Here is a 24,673-nt window from a genome sequence, read left to right on the forward strand (position 1 = left end):
GTACAGTAGTCACTGAAAAGGCATTGACAGTGAATCTGAAAGATTTGGAAAAGAATTTGTTGTGAAGAATGGTAATATTTTTACCCTGCTTCTTTCTTGTGGGTAGCTGATGACAGAACAACTACCAAGCACTTCAGTGGAAGGGAAGAATGTCTTTGTTGCTTGATGATTGTCCAAGTATGCCTGAAGTTGCATATCCATAAATGCATATCAATAAATGACAGATCTTGTCCCATAGGGCGACCTTCATTAACTCACTGCATGAGTTAAACTTCTGCAGTCAGATTTATCCTTGAGCCAATTAACACAGCCAAACAGTCTACTGTGCACATCTTTGATGAAGGAATTTTTTAAAGAAACTTGAGAATGCACTAATGGGCAACACTTTTGGGACAGCACCTATAAAACTTTGGAGATATTTAAGATAACAGATGTTGGAAACGAAACAGCATATAGTATTTCTCACTATTGATTCTGAAATGACAGCCTGAGAAACATCTATTTTTCACTAATAGTTTGAATTACTACCCAACCATACTTTACCATGCTGGCACATTTTGAATCAGAAAATCTGTGCAAACTTAATTTTTTCATTCTAGGAAGTTCAGAGAGGTAGTTATGCAACTTTGGTTGTGACATTGTTGTCGCTGTTACCCACAAGAGTCCCTTATAGATCTCTTGTAATTAAGGTCTGTATGTTTTTCTTTATACATCTTTACAGATAACAAGCAGAATTGTTTTAGCCTCTGAAGCCTGTTACTCATTTACAATATACTAAATCAATTTCTTTACTATTTTTTTTTATAACAATGTATTTTAACTCACAAAGTTTTCAGTAAAAGTGGATTTGTCTAGAAAGGTTTGTTTATATCAGTTTTAAGAATATACCTTTAACTGAATGGCAGCTGCTCACTGTATAGGCACAGATTTCCTTTCAAGTTGCTTTTCCTTTAAAACTCAGCTTTAGCATGAAGTGGCAATTTACCTTATCATAGCCCAAGTGGGATTTCCTATTCAAAGAGTCTTTTTTATTTCTAAACAAATAGCCAGGCTGCACCAACAGAAAAGCCAGTTGAAAAACATCACATGCATGGAGCATTCTGAGTGACTGTAAGACTTTTTTGATCTTTCAGCATGTGCCTCTGAACCCAACAAAATAAACAACCCAGATTATGTCCTAATTGCTCCTTCTGAGCAGAGCTGCAACACCTGGGTGTGTGCTTTCCCCTTATAAATTAAAAGGTCAAGCTAGCCCCTCGTCCCTTTAGGAAAACATCCTGTGCCTATGCTCTCAGTGGCCTTAGGCAGCTAATCAGTTTTGCGGCAGTCTGTTAGTTGTGTGTGTGCCTAGTTTGAATGTACTTCTCCCCCACTCTCTGTATTTTATTCTCTGCTGCTGATTTCCTTTGGAAGCTTTCTTACTTTTTAAGCATTAAAGGCATGATGCCTACCAAATGGGAGAGTTCTCATAAGAAGTCTTGAGCTCTACAGGGACATGATGTATCTTCTAAATAAACCAATGTGATCTGCATAAAAAGTTTTTACTTTACTCATTAAACTGTCTCTACCTTAAGCCGTGAGTTTTCTCATTTTTACACTTCTGATTCTCTCCCTCATCCCATCAGGGGAATGGATGATAGAATGTTGAGCTGAATGATAAGAGCGAATGTGCTGCTCATTTGTCAGCTGGGCTTGATCCACAACAGTCACCTTCCTTCCCTATTGAGCAGACTCTCCCCATGGGGATGAATGCCCAATCACACCAGCCTGCTGTAACGGAAATAAAATAAGAAAGGAGAAGAAAAGTTTGCTAATTAGAACACAGCAAAAAGTAACATGCTAGCTTGCATTTAGACAAAATGAAAAGAGTGTGAAAGTAAACATTCTCTGGTTTACCACCTCGTAACATTTCCTTTCTAGAAAGCCTGAAACAAGAAACTGAGGGCAAAAAGGAGTTCTGTAAAATATCTGCCATGTGTCCATTCCCATGTTTCCTTTAGACTGTCCTTCAAAGGGCATGTTGTCATTTCTGTTGGTATGTCTAAAGTTAGGATGGTTGTATGGGAAAATATTATTTGCATAGCTTTTTTTTTTTTTTAAATAAATATATTTTATCAGTCTATAGTGTTGAAAATTTGCTTTTGCACTTCTCCATGTAAAATATGCTGGGGTTTTTGAAAGTACTGTAGGCATGCTATATTTTAAAAATATCTCTTCTTACAGAGTGCATTTCTCTCTGGAATGAAAAGAAAAAAAAGAAAAAAGAAAAGTTGTTGTTGAAATACAAACAATTAAAGAGTTCAAACATTCCCGTGGAAAATGAGAATATTGTGAATATGTATTCAGTGTTTGTCTCTAACTCAACTGCATGCACTGCGATAGCGAAAGCTCACAAAGTCTTATGTACAACCAGCTGTAGTAAGTAGAAAAAATGTGAGGCTTTTCACTGATAAAAGGCACTTGTTCTCTGAAAGAGAATTACCAAAATAAATACCTGGATATAGCACCTCTCTACTGGGGCTTCTAAGAGATAGTTACAGATGACTTTATAGTGACTGCCTAACAGTCACATTGAGATAATTAATTTTAACATGAAAACCAGATGCAGGATGTTATATTAAAATGTATCTTGATTTCTTTGGTTTATATATGTTTCTGTGGAAATAAAGTTCACTCGTGGTGTGTCACAGACTGGGTACACTGGTAATCTGAGCTGGGTAACTGGGCATCTAGACTCTGTGGCATTAGTTTTGCTCCAGAGGTATTTGTCTAAATCTTTGCACTCTGTGTTTCTATCCCAAGAAAATTTAGCTGCGATGAAGGAAGGATTTTGCTTCAAGAGCATAATCTAGGGTATTGTAAGCTGTATCTTAAGTTTAGAGTTCTAAATCAAAGACTTTTTTCTCAAGGAATGTCCATCTAAAAATGCACAGAAACGGAAAAAAAGTGGAGATTAAATCTATCTAGAAGTCATTAAGGCATTAACAATATTTTTACAATGTAATGGTTCTTTGGAAGCTTTCAACTGAAAGATTCATAATGTAATTATCATGCTTGTTATATAATTAATTCCTCTATTTTATGCAACATAGAAATAATTCTTAGCTATGGGGCAAATGTGTTCCCATATCTGCAACTATACGTTGTTTTTGCCCAGGGTCTGCTGTGTCTGAGCTTGTAATAACTCCTCTTGCTTCTCTTCCTCTGGGGTCCTTGTGCTACAGTGTCTTCCCATCCTTGTTTGCACTCAAGTTCTTTCTAAAGGGCTGCTTTTAACAATGACGATAATTAATGACTGTGTTTCAAGGCTTCCCAGTACATCCTGTCATTTCAGAGCCTGTCTTCTATACTGTAGGCTCTGAGAGGCACTATTTGTTTTCATGGTTTGTCTTATGCAATGCCAAGCAATTCATTCTGTTCAACAAACAACAAAAGTGGGTGAAATTTTGCTCACTGTTACACTTCCGCAAATCTTAAGCCTTTTAACTCCATATAGAAAGGAGCAAAAGAATATAGTTTGTATGCATTGTTACACAACAATAAATACCTGTGCAAATCAGAAAGGGGTATTAATCTATTAAGCCATTCAAAGCAGATGTTTCTCTTTACTGGCATAAGCAAATATTTTCTTTGGTCATCTAAAGCATTCTATTTATTTTATATTGCTGACAAGAAGAAAACCTCTTGCTGTTTTCCCATTTTTATCACATATTCATACTCTCCCTGTATTATAACCCAACATTTAATGAGGAAATGCAACCCTCTTCTCCCCAGTGTCATTTCAGATCTCTCAATGCCTGAAGAGTTTTGTCTGACACTTTTATTGTCCAGATGGTTTGTGATGTGTACAGATGTTATGTTCGGTAATACATCGATTACCAAAACATTTCCTGTTGCTCACTGGATGGTTACAACTTGATGCATAGATCTATTACAAAGATTGATAGTCTTAATAAATGCTAACCTACCAATTCTTTAAGTGCATAGAGATTTTGTTGTTGGTTGTTTTTTTTTAAAAGATGCTAGATGGCACTGCTAGCCCAGACTTTTTTTAACAGCTGGGTTTCATAAAACTAATTCTGCAAGTTACAAAAAGGGCATGTAAGGTATTACTCAAACTTAACAGTTAATGCATTCTGAGAGATATACACCATGATGCATAAATTAATGTTTCCACTGTAAGAGTATTCACCTTCAGGTCTATAACCTCCAGTTAGCTGTGCTTGAAACCGTGGTACAAATATCCTTCATATGTCCACTGTGTTTCTTCTTCATGTGTGACCTCATTTGAGGTTGAGTTATGCCAACATGGAATTTGCTGTATGTTTTAATTTCTGTTTTGTTCAAAATGTTAGTTGTATGGTTTAAATGCTTTTTGAAATTTAGGAATTAAAGAACCAACAGTAGGAAAAGTATGCATTTTTTTCCTGTAATAATATATTTCATAAACATTATGCCACCCCTGTTTAAAGTAATAAAATAATTATTTTGTAGTGCTACAGAGAATTTAGTTGCCTCCATGACCACAGTGCTCTCCATTTTCTTTATTAATTTCAACTGCTATTTAATCTATAAATTACTTTCTTTTATGGAAGTTAGGGACTTGATGTCATTATCTGTCAACAGGTGAAGGCTTCATTTTAGAAAAAATACATTTTGCAGATAAAAAATGAGAGGGGCAGAACAAAAAAAAGCAATCTATTCTGTAAAAGACTCCAGTAACATCCAGAGCTTCTCCTGGTGCATAAAGATTTGTGGCTTGAAAAAGTTTATACAATGTTATTGACTATTCATTCTCTGTTTAGTTAGTATCAAATTCCCTTCTTTTGTTTATTGTGCAGTAAGCTTACAAAGAAACTGCAAATTCTCAGCCTTTTGAGCAGACAGTTGGATACCATGTCTAAGTGTTCAGAGCAACCAAATGGAACCTGCACAGTTCTGACCACTGGCTGGGTCATTGGCTGGGGTGTAAAGACTCACCTGAGTAACTCGAGAAATCCCTTCAATCTCCCCTTTTGGTTTGTCTTTCACAGCCCAGTACTTTTTATTTCTTCTCATCTCTCTGCTATCATGTTAAAAAGCAAAGGAGAATCTCGACAGTTCATTGACAGCATAATAAAATGGGATTTAGATTTCAGTTTTTGAAGAATGGCTTGCTTTTAGGATTTGAAGCTTTCCTCTCATACTTGTATTGCCCGAGAGATCAAAAAAAAAAAAAAAAAAAAAAAAAAAAAAGGGCTGGAACCCCAAAATATGTGTCATTTTCCCTATGAATTTTTCACCTAAGTTGTATAGTCATAATTTGCAGAACATATAGTATATAATGAACTTTATGAAAATTTTTCCATGTTTTTCTGTAATACTTTAATACTAAACAATACATATTCTGTGGGGCTTTTCTCAGGTAATTACTTCCATTTAAACAGAGCTGAAGATGCAAAGCCTAATTCAATATAGTTGAATAGAGAATAGCCCAAATTCATTCCAGGCATGAATTAAGTGAGCTGGTGAGGTGAATTTGGCCTTGTATATCTGCACTGGAAAATTCATATTTCCTCTTGGCAACCCAATGCAAATGTAACCTAAGATTATTGTTTTGAAAATTTGTGCTAGGTAATGCTCTCAGATGAATATTGTACTAAATACTTCATGACTGCTGAGTGATGTTGCTGGATAATATTGTACTTAATTCCTAGATTAAAATAACCACTGCTTTGCAAAAACAAGGCAGGAGTGTGTATTGATAGGGAGTTATTTGTTGCTTATGGACAAATTATACTGCAATGCAATACTGAAACATTTGCAAATATTTATAGTCTAAAATGTTGCAAAACTTCTTTATAGCTATAAGGATGTATTTCTGCTTTCAAGTGGTGCTTCTATATATGTTTAAATTTATACTAATAGATTATATCTGAGCTACAGAGAAATGAGAGTGATACCTATCTGAATGCCAAACGTTGTGGCATCTATGGAAAAAACTCCATCTATCTTGGAAAATGGAGGTTTTACTCAAAACTGCAGTTCTTTCTACTCAGATCAACAAGTGTGTGTAGTAGTTTGTCAGCTGTTCCTAATTCTGCATAATTTAAAATGCTGTGAACTGGAGAGGTGTGCATTATTTATCAATAATGTATTCATGGATTAGTTTCATGTGAGAGAAAGGTGAGTAAATAAAACCACTCTAATACACTTAATCTATTATTAACCAGTGCAATGAAATAACTCTTAAAATACACAGTAGGCATTGAAAAAATTTTAAAGACTAGTGTTCTATTCTGTACTGAGTTTTCAAGATCCTTGTTTAAATTGCTGTGATTCTGTGTCTAAAAAGAATGTATTGTAATTGTGATGTGATTTTTCTTTTTAATTAAATAATTACTAATTTTGCCTATTCTTTTTTTAATCCATATCATCAAGGGAGAATTTCAAGTTAGGTCCTCCATTCTTCAGAAACTCCCCTAACATATTAAGGCACTGACTGAGAACTTCTTTGCTTCCCCTTTGTTTTGTTTTTGTTTTTTTTGTTTTGTTCTTTTGTTGTTGATTTTTGTTTTGCTTTGTTTTTTAATGAAACATCTTCATTAAGAGAGTCTGAATCCATCAAATCCTTATCTGACATAGTCATCAGACAAGCCAGGATCAGCAGGGCTTTGACACATCTGGGAGCATGAATTGAAATGTCCTCAGATAGGCAATCATTCCTTGACAATCTGCATCTGTGCTCTCATCTTTTGGTGTAAAAGGGAAAGCAGCTCAATCCAGTCAACTTCTAAATTAAAGGAGGGGTTGCTGCCTTTTACACAGATCCTTCTCCAGCTGGTGTTCAGTAGAATATTCAGAGAATGAGTGCTTGCTAAGAGAAATAGAATAAGTGGCCCTAAATGCAGAGCTCATCTTACCTACTTCTCAGTATTAGTGTCTGAGGAACTGCTCCTATTGAATATAGAGTGAGGGAGTTCTATACCATAGATCTTCTGAGCAAATCTTGGGAAAAGGTGAGTTGTGTCCCAGACTCCCTTGATCATAGAAAAATTCTGCTGACAATGTCAGAATAGGGTACTAACACTGTAAACTCCTGCAGTTAAATAAAAATGTCTTGGCCTCAGAGTGCTGGACATATATTTGCTTATAGGTAAGAGATAAGCTAAGTAGGAAGCAGTATAACACTAAAGAAAGAAGCTGTTTAGTCTGCCCCAAACTGGAAATAGATATTGACAACAACAGAGGCACTGCAAAGTTTAGGAATTTGTTGAAGAAAGATTTTAAGGGCTAGTATGTTGGAGTTAAGTGCCGACATTACACTTAAACTAGCGTCAGACACCTAAGAACTTTTAAAAAACAAAGCAAACTCCATAGCTATCCTATTTATTTCAGTAAAATGCTGAAGGTGTGATCTGTCTGCAGTGGAGATGGGGCTTTTGCCACTACCTTCAACAGAAGCAGAACTGGCTTTCATTTTTGTGCACACATAGTAAATCTGAGGTATCAACAAGCCCTTCCACTACAGTACTTTTAAAAAAAATGTTTCATTTTTAACCAAGTTAATTAGTTTCCAAGAAGTAGGATGCTATTATAACCTCTTAATATTCTCTTTGCAATGTGTTGGTTGCCTGGGGTTGAAGTGTTTCTGATTAACTATATGCGATAATGAAAACCATGAAAATGACCTTATGCAGAAGTTCTCTCTTTCTGATGTTACATATAAAACAGCAGAAGTCTTACAATATTTAACACAGATTTTTTCTCTTCCCTTGCTCCTTCCCCAACCTCCTTCAAGCTGGAGCTTGAGCTAATTATGGAAGTGTTAAAAAAGGTTGTACACCAAGTCTTTAGTTATTTGTAAGGTGTGCCCAAGTGGAGAATTTGACCATTTTTACTGAGAAGAAGGAACAGCACAGCCTGATAAGGGCACAAAGCAGATGCACTGAGAGCTGCTTTGGTTACTATGATGTCCTACAGTGTGATTAAACATGACACTCAGTTGAGCATGTGTATGCTTAAGGCTTGTTAATGAAACAAGTGGGACTCCTGTTTCACTTGCACATTTATTATTTTTTCATCTAAATGTTGTTGACTGGTGGATCATTTCTACAGCCTGAAGCCTGTGAAATGGCCTGTAACTAGCCTGTTGGGACTAAATTAGACAGCCAAATGCTAGAAGTTGAGAAATCAGTACTCTGGATTTTGTGCTACAGACTGCATTTTCTGTGTTAATTCCCAGTAAAAAAATACTTCTGGATATGGATGATTCTTATGTAAAAATATACATACGGTGTAGTCCAAAGTAAAGATGTGAAGGGATATGATTCTTTTCCTAGTGAAATTGGTAGGAGTTATATGTTTTCCTTTGGTTAGGGGAGAACTGAAGTCCTTGAAAGAAGGACATGACATTAATAGACGTGTATTTGCTGTCTCATGACAGCAAATAATGCTATTGTAATTCACCTATTTAATACAAATCTAAACCATGTGACATTCCACACTAGTGGGAGGAACTCTGTTGGAGCTGCTGGCAATCTTCCAGTCTGATCTGCAGCAAGTTGTGAGGTCTTGACAGATACTATTCCATCTTTGGAGGAATAGAGAGCAAATGTGATGACCAAAGAACCTTAAAATAATATAGAAAAGCTTAGAGAATTGGATATTTAAAAATAATTGTGGTTCTGATGTTGAATTATGTTACCTAGAGCATTAAGCTTGCTGGATATTGTTATATATTGTGTCAAGGACATACTGTACCATGTAGTTTTGTACCCATGGGAATTCTGTTACAGAGTACCACTGAAGCAGTAACTGGAACCCATGTATTTGGCTCACATTACAGAAAAAGTTTTGGGCATATGTTGGTAATCCCATGGGTGGGGCTTGTTGTTGGGTTTTTTTTGTTTGGTTGGTTGGGTTTTTTTGTTTTTGCTTTTTGTGGGGTTTTTTGGGTTTTTCTGTTTTTTTGCTTTTTTTCTTGTTTGTTTGTTTTTTGGTTTTTTGTTGTTTTTTTATGGCTTGTTTTTTTTTTTTATGTGTGTGGTTTGGTTTGGTTTGGTTTTTTCCCTCCAAGGAACAGAGCCATATCCAAAATGGAAAAAAGGACACGGAAAACTGAGAATTCATTGATTCTGTTTTATGCTAACAAAATGCCCACGAAACTGAAGCCAGTTTAGATCAAAACAAAACCTATTGTATATTGTAGATCTGAGCATTGGAGACTCAAAAGAAATGTGCTCTGGGTATAAACTTAAAGTGAAAGTAATTCTATAGCAAGTGAAACTGGTGTTTAAGATCCTTCCATGGCAATGCTACCAGTGCGTTGTGAAAGGTTGCTGTACAGGGCTAAGAATTTCTTATACCTTGTTGGCTTTGTTATAATGAAAGGAACACTTCGTTGGTATATATTTTTAATTAATTTCACATAATTTGGTCAACAGCCAAACATTTTATTACATGATGGTGTGTAATCACCCCTCTTGTAGCAAGAGTTAAGAAGGTATTTAAGAAGGCTGAAACAGCCTTTGTCAGCACCACCAGAAGAATAGTGGATACCACAATGATTAGATAAAACTGGTGCCATGCTTTTAATATTATTAAATTATAATTTACTCACTGTCTAATTAAAATCCTTCCTCTGAAACCACTTTGTTTTCTCTTCTTTTACAAATCTTATACTACAAAGGTGCTAAATTTCAGGGACCTAATTAACTCTCCATACATTCAGATTAGTGTTTCTCTGAAGTAAACACTGTCTCAATGTTCAAAGTAAGAGCAGTGGCTTTGAAAAGGTGTTTGGGATAACTGTAATATTAGTTTTTACCACAGCAGTATCCTGATGGCAAACAGACACATCACAGCATGTCACCTTTGGCAGATAGCTGCTGGGCTGCAGTTTGCATCCCTACTGGCTCTGCTTGCAATTCTGAGTGTAAATCTGGGTAAAATTTGTTTAGTTGTATGCAAAGAATATTGCTGTGAAAGTTAATGTGAAATTTAGCAATAATTTTTACTGCCAGAAGGAAAAGTAAGAGATCTTGCCAAATATGTCTCAAGCCCCGTTCTCAGTTCCCATTTAAATATTAACCTGATAAAGCTTAAACTTTTTATTACTTTAAAAATCACAAGTAATACTTTTTTCAGATGTGGGAAGTATGAACCAGCTTTCTACTGGCTAATTGTAAATGGCAAAAAATAATATTTTAAGAACACTTGTAACTAATTTAATATTATTTATCTGTTTAATTAGAGGACCTTTAAATCCAAGCCCAAATTATTTTATAAATATATAGTTTTCCAATAAAGCTATATCTAGATACCAGTCTTTTGATAGAAACCATCTGCAACATTTGAACTTCAGGCTTATTCAAATTAATGAGCAAAAGCAATACTTTTTTTACCAGTCTTAACAATCTGACAAGCAAATGAAATTCCAGCTCTACTGCATGATACAAAACACAACTCATACGACTGAAGTCAAGGCCAAGCATGGATAGCAACTTTAAATTAAACAATTACTAAAGTTCCTTGTTGGTCATATGCAGTTGTGAAATGCAAGTACTGCAGAAGAGAGACAAACATCACACAGACCGTATTCTGATTTAGAGATAATGGTTCCTTTTGAACTTAAGTTTTACACAGTATAATCGGTTTATTCCACAAAATTAATCATAATTAATCATGATTGATTATTGATGATAATTAATCATGTTTGTAAGGATAGTAAAACAATCTGTGACAAGAGAGGTCACAGTGACAATAGTTTTTCATCTGCCAGTAAACAAAGAAGCATTTTGCTGGAAACATCAGGTCTAAAGCTGTAACAAATGTAGATTTCAGTCTCTTAAAATTTTTAAAATATTGGCTTTTGCACCTCTGTTGATATTGCTTTTAACCATAGCAATGTCGTCTTTTCTCTTATGTGGTGTGTGTGTCACTGTCAAACTTTAGGATAAACATCTACTAATTGTGTGGATTTTGCTTGCTGGTTTGATGTCAGGTACACAGATTAGGATTTATGCGTGCTAACTTCTGCTCAAAGAAATAGCACCAGTGATCAGTGGCTACCCACAAACCACAGATTTCAGAATAGGACTGTCTCTGTTTTCTGAATAGAGAAATTGTTTAGTCTGAATAGCTTGTGGCATGCAGTTGCTTTGTATATAATTCATATGTAAATGATACTTGACACTAAGAAAACTGTTGCCCCTAATGTAATTGCTTTTATTAGAAAAGGAAGAATATTTTGAAAAGAGAAAGCTAAAAAAGCATATCTGCTACCTCAGATATTTTTGTTATATTTTTCAGTTGTGATGCTAATATTATGTAAAAATACAAAAGTATTTTATTAAACATCATGGTAATATCTGTGTCTGTCCATGAGAAACACATTTTTAATGTAATACACAATGTAGCAAACACTTCTATGAAGTATATTCAGAGCTAAATGCATCCTCAGCTTTTTTGCTGTGGTTTATATTTCAAGAATCTTGACTTTCTCAAAGAAACCCTTGTATAAGCCACTTCATGGATATGTTTATCTTCTGTTTTTGGTATTTGTAAAAAGATTCTGATTCTCTGGTCTTAATGTGTGTATACATTTCAAAATATGGTTAGTGGGAGTACTTTTACAACATTCTCTTTACTCATTATCTGTTCAGCAGAGGTTTACAAATGCCAGCTAGTGCAAAATTAGGGCACTAATTTATCCAGTTTTCTCCTCACCCTGACCACTTGAGTGTGGAGAGGAAACACTGGAAAGGGGATGAAATAGCATACTCACCCTTCAAGGCAGAGGATATGGGAGATTGCAGCTGTCTCTACCTCTTGGATCTGGATCATAATAATGTCATCAAGAAGTGAATCTTCTGTAGCTGTAGGCTGGGCTTTTTCTGCTGCTAACAGGCCTTGGAATGAACTGAAATTCACAAACTTTTTGCAGCTAAGTAAACTCAATATTAGTCAGAACTTTTCTCCAGAGCCTAGGATGACAACAAATGGGACAGTGTTAGCATAAAAACCCCATGGAGATGCTTGATGTCTGCAAATTAAGTGGAATGTGAAAGTATATCCCTTGGAAGCTGCCCCTCCTCCCACTCATAACATACCCCTCTGAAAGAGAGGTGAAATCATGCAGGCAATACTGCTATGGAACAGAGGCATAGCTCTGCTCTTGACTGCCTGCTAATTCTTCTTCTGTCTTACACATAGAACATTCTGCCTTTGCTTCCTGGCCTATTCTTGTTATCTTTCTTGTAAGATGCACAAATCGGGGACCAGGTAAGAGGAATGAAAAATGTGCTTCCACAGAAGAGAATATATAAGGAAACATCCAAGCAAGAAAGACAGGAGGTGAGAAAATGTCAAAACAAAACTCATTCTCTTCCTGTCCCCTCCCTGGGATTTGGAATTATTTTTCTGTTTCATTTGGTGCTTTATGAAGAGAGCATTCGTTTCCATTAGGTGTGTTCTCCATAAATCTGATACCTTTCTATTGTAGTGTATTATTCTATTTATAAAGACAGCCTAACCTGGGAATGCAGTTTCAATAGATATCCTATTATAATAAACTGAACCTGAAATGCTTGGGAAAACATAGCTTTAAAACCTACAGAGTGCTATGTATTCGGTGTCTATTAGAGAATTTTTTCAATAATGTATTAAAGAACATCATTGCTACGTAGACCATTCACATCACTTGCCTAATGTCAGATGTTTTCAGAATATCATCAAATTGCCAGTAGGAATGGATGGAAAGTAATAAATGTGAAATAGCTCCTTTTTTATTAGAGGTCCCCAGCGCTGTTGTTTTTTGTTTTTTTTTTAAATTGGACTATAACAAGAAGTTGAGCTAAATACAAGAGATTGGTAACCCCAAGGGTATTCTGGGGAGACAGAGGACTTGCAAGTGACTACAGATGGAAGTGTCATCTGAAAACGATACTATATTAAGTGACTGTAACACCAAGACACAATTTGGAACATCACAAGGCAAGGAGGTGGCATTCTTTTTCCTCTCATCACTGCATTATATTTTTTGGAAAGCAAATCTGCTTGACTGTATACACACTCTTTGTGAAATATTGAAAGGATAATAAGAAACACTTGGATGACACAGTTTAGTTGTGTTAAGGCGTGTCTTAAACAGGGAAACATGTTGCCATATATTTTCCTCCAGGTGGAACTGAGTTTAACAGATTGAAACTATCACATGTTGTTATTGCTGCATTTGGTATACTGCAGTCCAGCTTGATAGCTTCCCATGCTCTCTAGATGTCTTGTTCCTGTTCATGGTTCCTTGCATGGCAGGATGAAGGGTGTGAAGGGTACACTATAATGAAAGACTCATTTAGATGTTCATTCAACAATCAGCAGGTTAGGAAGCAAAACAGCAGGACTCTGAATTTACTACAGCAGAGAGCAAAGATTTTAAACTTCATCTTATTAAATAGTTTTTCATATGTATCTGTAGCCTTTCTTCTCAAGGATCGCTCTTACAAGTGAATACTTTATTGAATGTTTACAAAGTTTCCCTTAACTTTAATGGATTCCTATTTAGAAAACAAAAGCATCCATAAAATACACATGAAGACCTATATCCTCTCTAGCAGCAGTAGTACATGATGTTTGATGAATGAACTGAATCAAAACAAGCTGGTGGAAATGGCTGTGGGACTAGGGCAGATAATCATCTGGATTTGTCAAAGAATGGGTTAACACCACACTGTTGTCAAACAGTACAGTGGTATTTAGTGATGAAGAGTTACATTTCATTTGAAAAAGAGTGTGTTTACAGAATAGTTCTTCCTAGCACCATATTAGGACATCAATTTATATGGCTGGAGGAAAGAATGTGGCCTATCCACCAGCCCTACATGCTGCAAAATGTGGGTTGGAAGTCTTCCACCCAAGAGCTGGCTAGACTTAGGTCTAACATCCTTATGAAATGTCAAAGTCAATCTAAACTGGGGCTAGTTCGTGAGTGTTTTTTAATTCCTCCCAGAAAAGCCCTGTATTTGAGGTCTGATTTAGCAAAAGGATGGTCAATGAGAAAAAAACATTGGCTTTTGTAATGCAACAGCTTGTTCAAGGTTTCAGCGGTGGGTTTTGTGTGGGGGATGTAGTATTTTGGTATATACAGTTTTTGAGACAGAATTTCTGTAAGAAATTTCAATAGGTTTGGAAGTCTCAGTTAAGTTCTGATTTGATATCCCCAAAATCAACTTCAGATACTTCAGTACTTTATTTTTACTTAATTTATGAGGTTGTTGACTTTTAAGTGTTCTTGGCCTGTTCTGGATCATGAATTTGGAAGTCTTTTAGCCACTAAATTTTCTCCTGGAACTGAAATCTACTTTCCTAGGGGGGCTTACTGGAATTAGAAGCCAGTTTACTACAGTTTTCCAGACATCCCAGCTGTAAGAAAAATTAGTTAGACAGAAGAAAAAAAGATTGCAAAGGATTGTGTTATACATATTTTTATTTTGAAAGTCTAGTTTTTGAGTAATTATACAGTAATACTACTATGCTTTTTTAGCGTATTACAGAGTAATACCATTATGGGGTTGGTATTTTTTGTTTGTTTTTTGGTTTTTGTTTCCTTATACCTGCTGGAGTGAAAAGGGCAAAAAAAATTTCTACCACCTACCACAAGATAAATCTAAAACATTTTTTCAGCAGCAGTTTAAAAGTTTTTGTGGAGAATCTAATTATGATGTCATTGTAATCAGATTAAACAAGTTTATGTAAATATAACAACATTATTTGCTTTTTGGTGAGTGGATTCTTTGAATGATGTGTAAATAATTGAGAGAGCTGAACCTCTGTCTTGTAGAATATCTTGGAAAACATTGAATGGCATGTACTCAAAATTAAAAATAACCAAAATCAGAATCTTGAAGAGCAGTAAGTCAAGATGGACAAAACTGGGTTAATGACTTTTAATTTTACTTGTTTTGGGAAAGTTCCTATTAAATCTTGAGTCTCTGCTTTTGTTTTTCACAACTGCTTCGTAATACTTGATAGAAAACCAAAAGGTTCCTTCTGCTCTCTTTACATTGGTATCACCTCCCTTGGATTTATTTTAGTTTTTTAAATTGCTTTGTAGACTTCATATTCAGGTTGAGGTAGTATTGGATTCAAGCAGCTGCAGACCAAACACTACTATAGTAGCTTATTTGGACAGATCAGAGTATGCTGTAGTGAAAAATTAAATTGGTGGTAAAACTGCTAAGAAAGTGGAGAAGAAGGTTGTGAGGAATTTATTATCTTTCATATTTTCTATGTGAGAAGAGAGCAAATCTACTATAGATTGTTTCTTCAGCTATTCTGTGACCATGTGATCCTGGCGATTTTTTTCAGGGAAGTTTCTTCGGTGACAGTACAGTTTGGAAGAGTACAAATAAGCTTAACAAAGAGGGGAATAACAGTTTTTGTTAAGAAATACCATCAAAAACAGGAGTCTTGAGTCTTCTTCCTCTGTTGAATGCTGAACTTGTTAGACAGCAATCTCCTTCTTACATTAAAAATGAAGAATTTCTCCCTGGACTATATTTTTATTTTTATGCCCTTCTATGTTTTTGGTTTTTTGTGGTGTTTTTTGTTTTTTTTTTTTTGTTGTTTTTGTTTTGTTTGGTTTTGTGTTTTTTTGTTTTTTTTTTTTTTGATGTGTTTGGTTTTAGTTAGGTTTTTTTATTTTTGTTTTTTGGTAGAAAATTTTCTACATTTTCTTATTAACCTCATGACAGAAAAGGTAAATAACAAAAGCAGTAGGCAGGGAACATTGGTGTTAAGTTTACTCAACATTCTCATAAAGTTATGACAAATCAGAATTTCTGCCTTTATTGACTGCATACCTATTATTCAGTTATTATTCAGTTATTATCCTGGTCCAAACCAGGACACATCTCACGGTCTATGCAGGCTTTTTGCAGGCTATCTAAATTTTAATTTTTTTTTCGGTTGTTATCGCATTTATTTGTATTAATTAGAGATGTTGCCACTGACTTGAAGAAGTATATTAAAGCTTGAATTTATATCCTGAATGAGTTTCCTGGAGACAGAGGATGAATACAGCTCTCAAGGAAGCTAATAAAATTTCCTTATGCTTCCCAATTCTGGATGATAAATTTTAAATATGAGACTATGAATTCCTAATAAGTATTATAAGTCTGTTATAAATTCTGGCCCCATTTATCATTGCCTTCTTTAAATTCACTTTCAGAAAGACCCCTTTGAAGGTAAAACATTACACAGGCCAAGTGTTAATAGCCACACAAAGACAAGTTCAGGTTGTAGTTCTATCAGCATCAATATGAAGTTACAGAGTTGCCTTTCAGTAGGCCCTGGGGAGGAACAATGCACATCAACTGAGGCTTCAAAATAATTCACATTGCTGCTGTTTTTCTTGAAACATTAAAGTGAATGATGAAAATGTGGAAATGAGTGCTGGCAAGAGGTTAGCAAGAGGCAAGCAGTGTGCAGCCATGTCCATGTGGCTATCCTGCTTTGTCTCCTCAGCTCGTGACCTGCAACGCCCTGAACACTCTAGTCCTGGATCTTTGCAGAAAAGCAGTTACAAGCAGTGCCAAATTGTGTGATTCTTTTGTGCTCTCAATACATGTCCTCCAGGGGCTAGGATGAAACCACCGCATTTATTTGCACTTGAGTAGAAACTACATTGTTTTTTGCAGTCATTTGGCATCATGTTCAAAAAATATAAGGTCAAATTCAACTCTAGTGTTGCAACTCAAATGATTTCAATGGCATTTTGCCCACCTACATCAGAGCTGGATTTGGCCCATCATCTGGATCTACTTAGTGAATACTGTGCTAAATGTTCAATGCCTTGCACAGGGTTTTAGTTATGTGCTTACCATTGAATTAAATGGGAATTGTATTCTTAGGATCTTATCCAAATTATGAAGCCGTAGGACTGTGAAGGGAACTGTATTTTTGTTGAAGTTTTTGCAGGACCAAGCACACTAGAACTTAAGTTGCAGTTGTGGTATTGTGTGCATCTGTAACACATCTTGTAAGTGTGAAAAAATACCTTCTGGTGCCTCAAAGATGGGCAGTGATAGTGAATTATCAAAAGATTAAACTTGCTGACATGGGGTTACTTTGTTTCTGTTTCTGAATAAGTGGTATCTTCATATATAAACCAGAGTGAGAGTATAGTTTTGATGATCCTACTAATTGCTTTAGAGAATATTTGAGGTTTTTCTTCTTGCAAGGCAATGCCTAGTAAAAAGTCTCTTTCTTCATGCTCACAAATTCAGTATTGTCTCATTTATATTTCTACATATTTAAATGTTTTTTTAGAAGGAATGTATTTTAAAATGTTGCCGAGTTTTATTAGCTAATGGATATCTGCAAAGTTTTGATTATCAAGGGAGCAACAATGTAAGTCAGAAGCCATGTGTCCAGCCACAAGTGATCAACCGGTTTTGGTCATATTTGTGTGTATAAAATGAGCCTTTCAAAACCAGGATGTTTTTGCAAAAGTATTTAATTTTCTAGGCATAAAATATTGACTTCCTGCAGATCTATTAGGACTTTGGAAATACTTTCATTTCTGACGGTTAATTGGCTATTGTTGACAGAGAACAATCTCAATGGCTCTAGCCTACCTAAACCAAGTACTTGACATGCTGTTCTCCAAGATCTTTTGAAAACAGTACACCAATGGAATCTTGGAACAAGATTTTTATTTCCATGTCTAAGAATTAGATTTTTCTAAGCATGAAGCCCTTCTGGAAGAGAAATTAGCAAAAATTTTAGGTTTAAGAATGGAACCTAAGTTTATTATTTTCTTCCCACACTTGGCTGTTATTGTTTCAGATTTGATTAAACCAAATAAAATAAATTATGTGAAATTACCTAGTTGAGGCACTTAGCTTTAGATTTATCTAGAGGTTGCTTTCATGCATTTGCAGTCTGCCTGTCCTGTCCTGTTCTAAGTTGTATAGTTATATCAATAGTTTCTATAGATCTTACTTATCATTTGGGATAGCCTCATGATTTTTTTTGCCTTTTAGAAGCTCTAAGTGTAGGTGAAATACTTGTGCTTTTTCTTCCCTGTTTGGTGGCTCTGTAGTTTACAGGGTGTGTGAAGAATACATGAGGTGGAAAGGAAGGATGTGCTGAACATGGCAGGGGTAAATTCCAGCAAATACACATACAGATTACTGCTTAATCAATGCAAAATGACTATCTAAGGTCCATGTTGCAACACATAAAAAAAGCGAGCTCTGTATGAAAGGTTTCTCAAATCAGCAAAGGAAGTAGAAATGCAAGTGCATAAAACTGGCACTGGACTCTGACAGTGAATACACTGGATTTTGGAAGTTAAAATCTTTGTTCTGTGGAAAAGATCTGTACCCTTGAGGGAGGTTTAGTTGAGAATACTAAGGCTGACCCATAATCAGTAATTCAGAAAACAGATGAAGGACATTGAGTTCATTGCAGCTTACTCTGCAGAATCAGTCGCAGGAGAACAAGAGCTGTGAAACTGTCATCAGTCAGAGATCTAAAAGATGCCTTGGAAGAGATAACCAAAAAAGTAGGGAGCAGCAATTTTAAACAGAGCTCTCAATATATTTTGTTATATTTTTCAAAATAACGGAAAACTTGGAGATCAGTGCATTACTTAGTAGAAGCTTAAACCAGAGTGTGTTTTTGGCAAATGTCAGTTTGTAGGATTTTATGGCCTATCACCTAAAGATAAAAGAAACTAATTAATGAGCTGGTTAGATGACCTATATGGTAATAATTTCAAACATATGAAAGAAACATTTGCAAACCCTGGTCTCTAATACACAGGTAATTCAAGGTAGTAAAAAGCTTTCATCTGTAGCAGAAAAAGTAAAACATTGGGAGCAAAATATGTGACATATTTTTTTCTGGCTATAAATAATATGAGGAAAAACTCACTGTGGAACATAATTTTGATTTGCTTATGAGTAGTAAATGAACTAACCAAAGTTTTGGGGAATAGAAGATTTTCTCAAGGACTTAGATAATTTATACAGAATTAAGTTGATCTATTTTGTAAGAACTGTAAGGATTTTAAAGCTATCCAATGGATGTTCCCAGTTTACTGCTCACACTTTAACACACAGGAAGAGAAAGCAAGTTTTAAGTAATTTGTTCAGCTGCACATCCTGTCACAGAACTAACCATTACAAAGGGCTCAGGAATTTCTTCAAGACTGGAAGAAAATCACCAGTACAGAAAGTACAGAAGACTTATATACAGTTTGGTTGAGTTGGTAATCCCAAATAATTTAATAACTTTTGGCAGAAGACAGAGCAAAAAGAATCTGAATTGGTGAAGAGAAGATTTTTATGAACTAGTTTATATTTAAATCTCCAAATTGATCCTAGTCACTTGCAGCTTCTGCATTGGAAATTACCTTCATGCAATGTTAAAAGTTGCTGTGGGATTTGCACTTGAATAAATTGAGCTTGGTTGGTGTAGAGTTTGGAGACTGAAAATTAAGCATTTAAATTCTTGGTGAAGACTATAAATGCTACAATATAAAAATAACATTTGTTGTCTTTGCTAGTGTTCTATTACCCATTTATTTCCCAGAGCTTATTTTTTCTCTTTTTCTCTCCTGTGACTTAACAAAAAGGTACTGATAGTTATCAGAAACCTCTCTAGGTAGCTGTCATCACAGTGTTATTTCTCTTTCTTCAGTGCAGTATTCCTAAATATAAGGCCATTCTGAGCTTCAAGTAAAGACAGTAAAAGTCCAAAAGAAATTAAAAGAATTATGTGCCCATCCAGGGAGCAGAAAATGCTTGGCTCTTGATTAGAAAAAGTAGCCAGGAAAAGAATTCCAAACTTAGTCCCTTTTGGAGAGAGCCTAGCCCAATAATTAAGAAACTAAACAGTTTATTCTTGTTGATTCCAAAACCAAGAGCTCAGTCCTTTGTTGAAGACCTGGTGCAGAGATTTAAGAAGAATCCCAGATGGATGAAGAGGCAATTTGGATCTATCCCAGGAACTTTTATGCCTAACAGGAGATGACTCGTGGAGGAGAAATTGCTCAGAACTTGAGAGATCTCTTTGCAGCTGAAAGATCTGGCTGATAATCTCAATCAAAGAAGGAGCAAAGCACTCTGCCAGAAGTTTAGCAGAGAGCTAATAGAACCTAGTCAGGAGACATGCTGTTTGGATTGCAGGAGTTTGGACAGAAACAAAACTTATGTATATATTTTTCTTTAAATGAAAGCTAAGGGTGGTAGAAAATAGGCTGTAATCAGAAGTTATGGTCTCAAAATTAACTAGTTTTCATGCTGTCATTCCATAATCTGTCTTTTTGCTGTTCAGATTGTGTAGAAGGAAATTAAAATCTGTTGATGCTTTTGAAACATTACTTGTGGTGTCCTAATGAATACTTTCTTCTCAACAAGTAAACACTATTTTATGGTACTGTAATAGTAGAGATGTTACAGGTTTCAGGAGTGATTATGTAGATCTCTTGATCATCAGGACCCATGAACATATCAGGAAGCAACTTCTGAGATTATAGATATATACTTCTAGAGCAGCATAATATTCTAGTTTTATCCACTTATTGGCACTAAACAGCTGTTTAAATTGAACATCAATACTGGTTTAAGCACTGGCTTAATGGAGGCATATGTATACATTTTTCAAATATGGTATTAATCTACAAAGCAGGACTAGCACTTTTATGTTGCCCCCCAGAATCCATCTGAGAAGAACTGAAAACACAGTGAAGAATACGGGTGATAACTGGAGCTGAGGGTAACCCAACAGGAACTTTTCCACTAAGTAGATGGTAGAATTATACACATTAGGGCATGTAGAGTTGCATTTTAAGAAATCAGTTTCAATTCTGGGGCAAAATTTCTTACTGAATTTTTTCTAAATTGCTGTGCAAGTACCTACACTTACATAGCTTGTAATGACAAACTTAGAACAAAATTTTATTTGGAATTTTTTTAGGAATAACACTAGAGGTTTTCTGGGGCTCTGACCTTTCAGCAGTTTCCTTGACCAGTACACTATATGACCTTCTTGTGACTGTTTTAGTTTATGACTTATGACTTATGACTGTATTAGTTTGAACTAATAAGTTTTACACATATCTGCAAACTCATCTTTTGTTATTTCTTTACTAGATGTCTTTTTAAAAGTCTGGTTGTTTCTGGTTTTTTGCAAGTTGTGTGTCAAATGAAAGTCTGTCATCTCTCTTCTTCCCCTGCAAAGCCCTAAAGCCAGGACATCACTCCAAAATTCATGCCTTCTCATAATGAGTTCCCATTCAGACTCAGCTGCCTGAGATCTTTAAGCCTCAACTCCCTCCTTGCTTCTCTGTGTAGTGCTGGAAGATTGCATTCTAGTGTTGCTTGCATTCTTGCAGCAAAAGCTGCAAACCACACAGGCTACCAAGAGGTGACCTCTGCAACACACTTATGTAGAAGGGCTTCAACTCAGGTAACCCATCACCCTTTTTTGGGGAACTCTTCAAGCTCTGCTCAGCCAGCAGCTTTGGAAATGTCTGCTCCAAAATCTTTGCTTGTGGTAAGGTTTTAATAGTTACCAGCCTATACAGTATAATACCTTTCATGTCTGTCTAGAGTGAAATGGTTAGGTTTAGAGCATAGAAGACATTTTAAGAGCACGGATAAGTCATATCATTAAAAGACCAGTTCATATCACTACTGTAGTATACTTGCTTTTTTGAATTATTTAATTACTTAATTTTTAAAGAAGGTTCCAAAATCACTGTGCTTTGTAACTAATAGTATAGCTTGTGATTATTTTATGTAAAAGGAGTAGTTAAGCATACTACAAAAACACAGTATCACAAAATAATACAGGTTGGAAGGGAACCCTGGAGATCATCTAGCTTAAGCCCACTTCCAGAGAAGATTCATCCAGAACAGATTTCACAATATTGCATCCAGGCAGGTTTTGAATGTCTTCAGGGAAAGACACACCATAATTTCTCTGGGCAGCCTGTTTCAGTGCTCTGTCACCATCACAGTAAAGAATTTTGTCCTCCTTTTCAGATAGAACTTCCTGTGTTCAAATTCATGCCCATTACTCTTGTCCTGTCACTGGGCACCACTGCAAAGAGTCTGTCCCCATACTCCTGAAACCATCCCGGTGGATATTTAGAAACATTAAAAACATCCCTGTAGTCTTCCCTCCTTCAGGCTTGGAGAGTGATTTCAAAGCCAGATGTATGACTTGACATTTCTTACAATTGTTTTCTCTGTTCAACAGCAACTTAATTTACAGCTTCCTATATTTACAATATTTCATAAAAAGAAAGAAACTGTGTTTGGCTTTGTTGAATAACAGCTGAACAGCTTGAAATGAGGTATCTTCAAAGTAACAAAAAATTGTTTAAAAAAGTCAGAAAATCAAATAAAATAATCATAATCAAATGTTGCTGAGCTGTGTTTGGATCCTACAAATTAAACTCTGATCAGACTGTAGAAGCAAAGTGCTGCAGTGTTCTCTCTTCTGGGCCAAAGCTTAGAGATTTGGGCTCTACATTACTTTTCTGTTGGATTTTGTTTGTTGTTGTGTTCTTTTTCTAAAGTCAGGCTTTTATATGTTAGTTTCAGAAAGGTTGAGCTGCCTTTTGAGCATTCATGCCTATGATTACTTAGATTTGTACAGTTACTTTATTTTAGTCAGACCTCAAGTTAGTTTTATTTTTCATGATGCACTGCTTTTTATCACTAAGAATCTCCATCTCTTGAGAAAAATGAAGGGGAAGAAGACCAGCATGCCTACTGAAAGATTGCGGGCATCAGAATATTTTGGTATAAGTATTTATGCTGCAAACCCTATATTATCAGGAAGAGACTCCCTGGAACCTTGAATCACTCATGGGTGTAATATTACCTGTAAACCAGCAGCAATGTGTTGGTTCATTTTCATTCTTGACTTTGCATGTAGTTAAATAAAGAGCTGCAGATTTTATGGCAATGTAGTGACATTGCCTTTGGGACATTTTTTTTGCACAAACTTCTCTCCTTTAGCCACTCTCCATCTTCTAAAATGAAGATGACTTAGTTTCATAATCCTGTTTGAGATGACTGATAGTCATTTCATTCAATTTCCTCTATTCTTGGCTGCTGCTATTGCAAATTAGTCAGCTCAAGAAGGCAGGCTAAGGTGGGATTCTAAATAATTGCTGTTGGAATGGTAGGTTTTATGTCTGCTCTATGGAAGAAGAATGACTATATACATAGGAGATTTTTCTCTTCTCTGTAAGTTCTGCATAAAATTAATAATAATAAAAAATATTATTCCTCTTTTGGTTCATTTATTCTTGTGAACCTACTCATTTAAGCTAGGAAAGTAGACTTTTGTAGCTGTTGCAGATCTTGACCACAAAATATTGTCTCTCTGCATCCAGCTTCTGCAGCCTGTAGCTCCAGATTTCACTTTTTAATTTTAAGCTGTTTAGGTACTTTTTTTTTTTCTTTTTTTTTTTTTTTTCTTTTTTTTAAATTTAGATGCTGTAGCTAAACATAAAAGAGAATGACTTGTCAGGGTTCACTGAGCTGCTTTCTCACAGTGTCAATCAAATCCAGAGTCCTCTGTAATCACACCATGCCTCTGAATTCAGCCTACTGGATAGGTTCTACTCATTACTGAAGTCCTAGGAAGAATATTATACATCCAAAGCAGAACATTCCTTCTCCTCTCAAAAATCACCTGTCTCTGCCAGGCCTTTTTAGTGTCCTCTTCCACTTTCTTTCTCAAGACCTACCAATTTGAAATTATTTGCCCTGAGGAATACCCATAGTAATCTAGAGCCTAGGAATTAAATTCAATGTTCCTTATGAATTCTATCTTATTTGCAGGCCCAGCAGAGGAACTGATAGTTATGTTATTCCAAAATCTCTGTACCTGCCTATAGTAAATTCTTTCTTTTTTTAGGTTTTTTCTTACTGGACATATTGTATTGTGGATGTGTACGTGGATGACACAGTGAAGGTAAGACAATATCACACTCGGACTCTCTGATTCAATTTTAATAATTTTAATATTAACATTAATATTGTGGAGTTGGACTCACATTTTTTAGGTCCCTAACATTCTGTGATTCCGTGGTTCTGTGGTATACGCTGGACCCAGGAACAATGAAGGCATGGACATGCAGAAACAGTTGTAGACTGTGAAACGAATCTGAGTAGATGTTTTGGTTAGCATGTACTGAAGTTTATACCATTGTTTTTGCAGTCTAAATGTACGTAAAACTCATATCCCAAAGTCTATTAAAATTCTTGAATCCATTTCATTTTATCAGCATGAACATTTGGATAGCCCTTTTTATTGTTTACAGCAAAAATACTAATTGATTTAAAGCCAATTAAAACACATAGTAGTTCTTTTTTTTATAAATGAAAACATATTGTAACACCAAAATGGCCAAGTCCTACTTTCCTTCTCCAGGTAAAAGACTTATCAACTTCAGAAATGTTTTGTCTGAATAAAGGTTAAGAAAGGTTTACTAGAAGCACTGCCAAATACACTCATGAAATTTTTGTTTTCACTCACCTAGTATAGTTTGAACAGAGCTTTCTCCTCCACACCTTCTAAGAAACTTCTAAGAAAAAAGGCACAATTCTCAATCTCTATTAAGAAGGTTATGCTTAAACCAGTTTCCAAGAACATCATAGACTGA

Source organism: Calypte anna, chromosome Z (genome assembly GCF_003957555.1).
Source record: "Calypte anna isolate BGI_N300 chromosome Z, bCalAnn1_v1.p, whole genome shotgun sequence".
Lineage (NCBI taxonomy): Eukaryota > Metazoa > Chordata > Aves > Apodiformes > Trochilidae > Calypte > Calypte anna.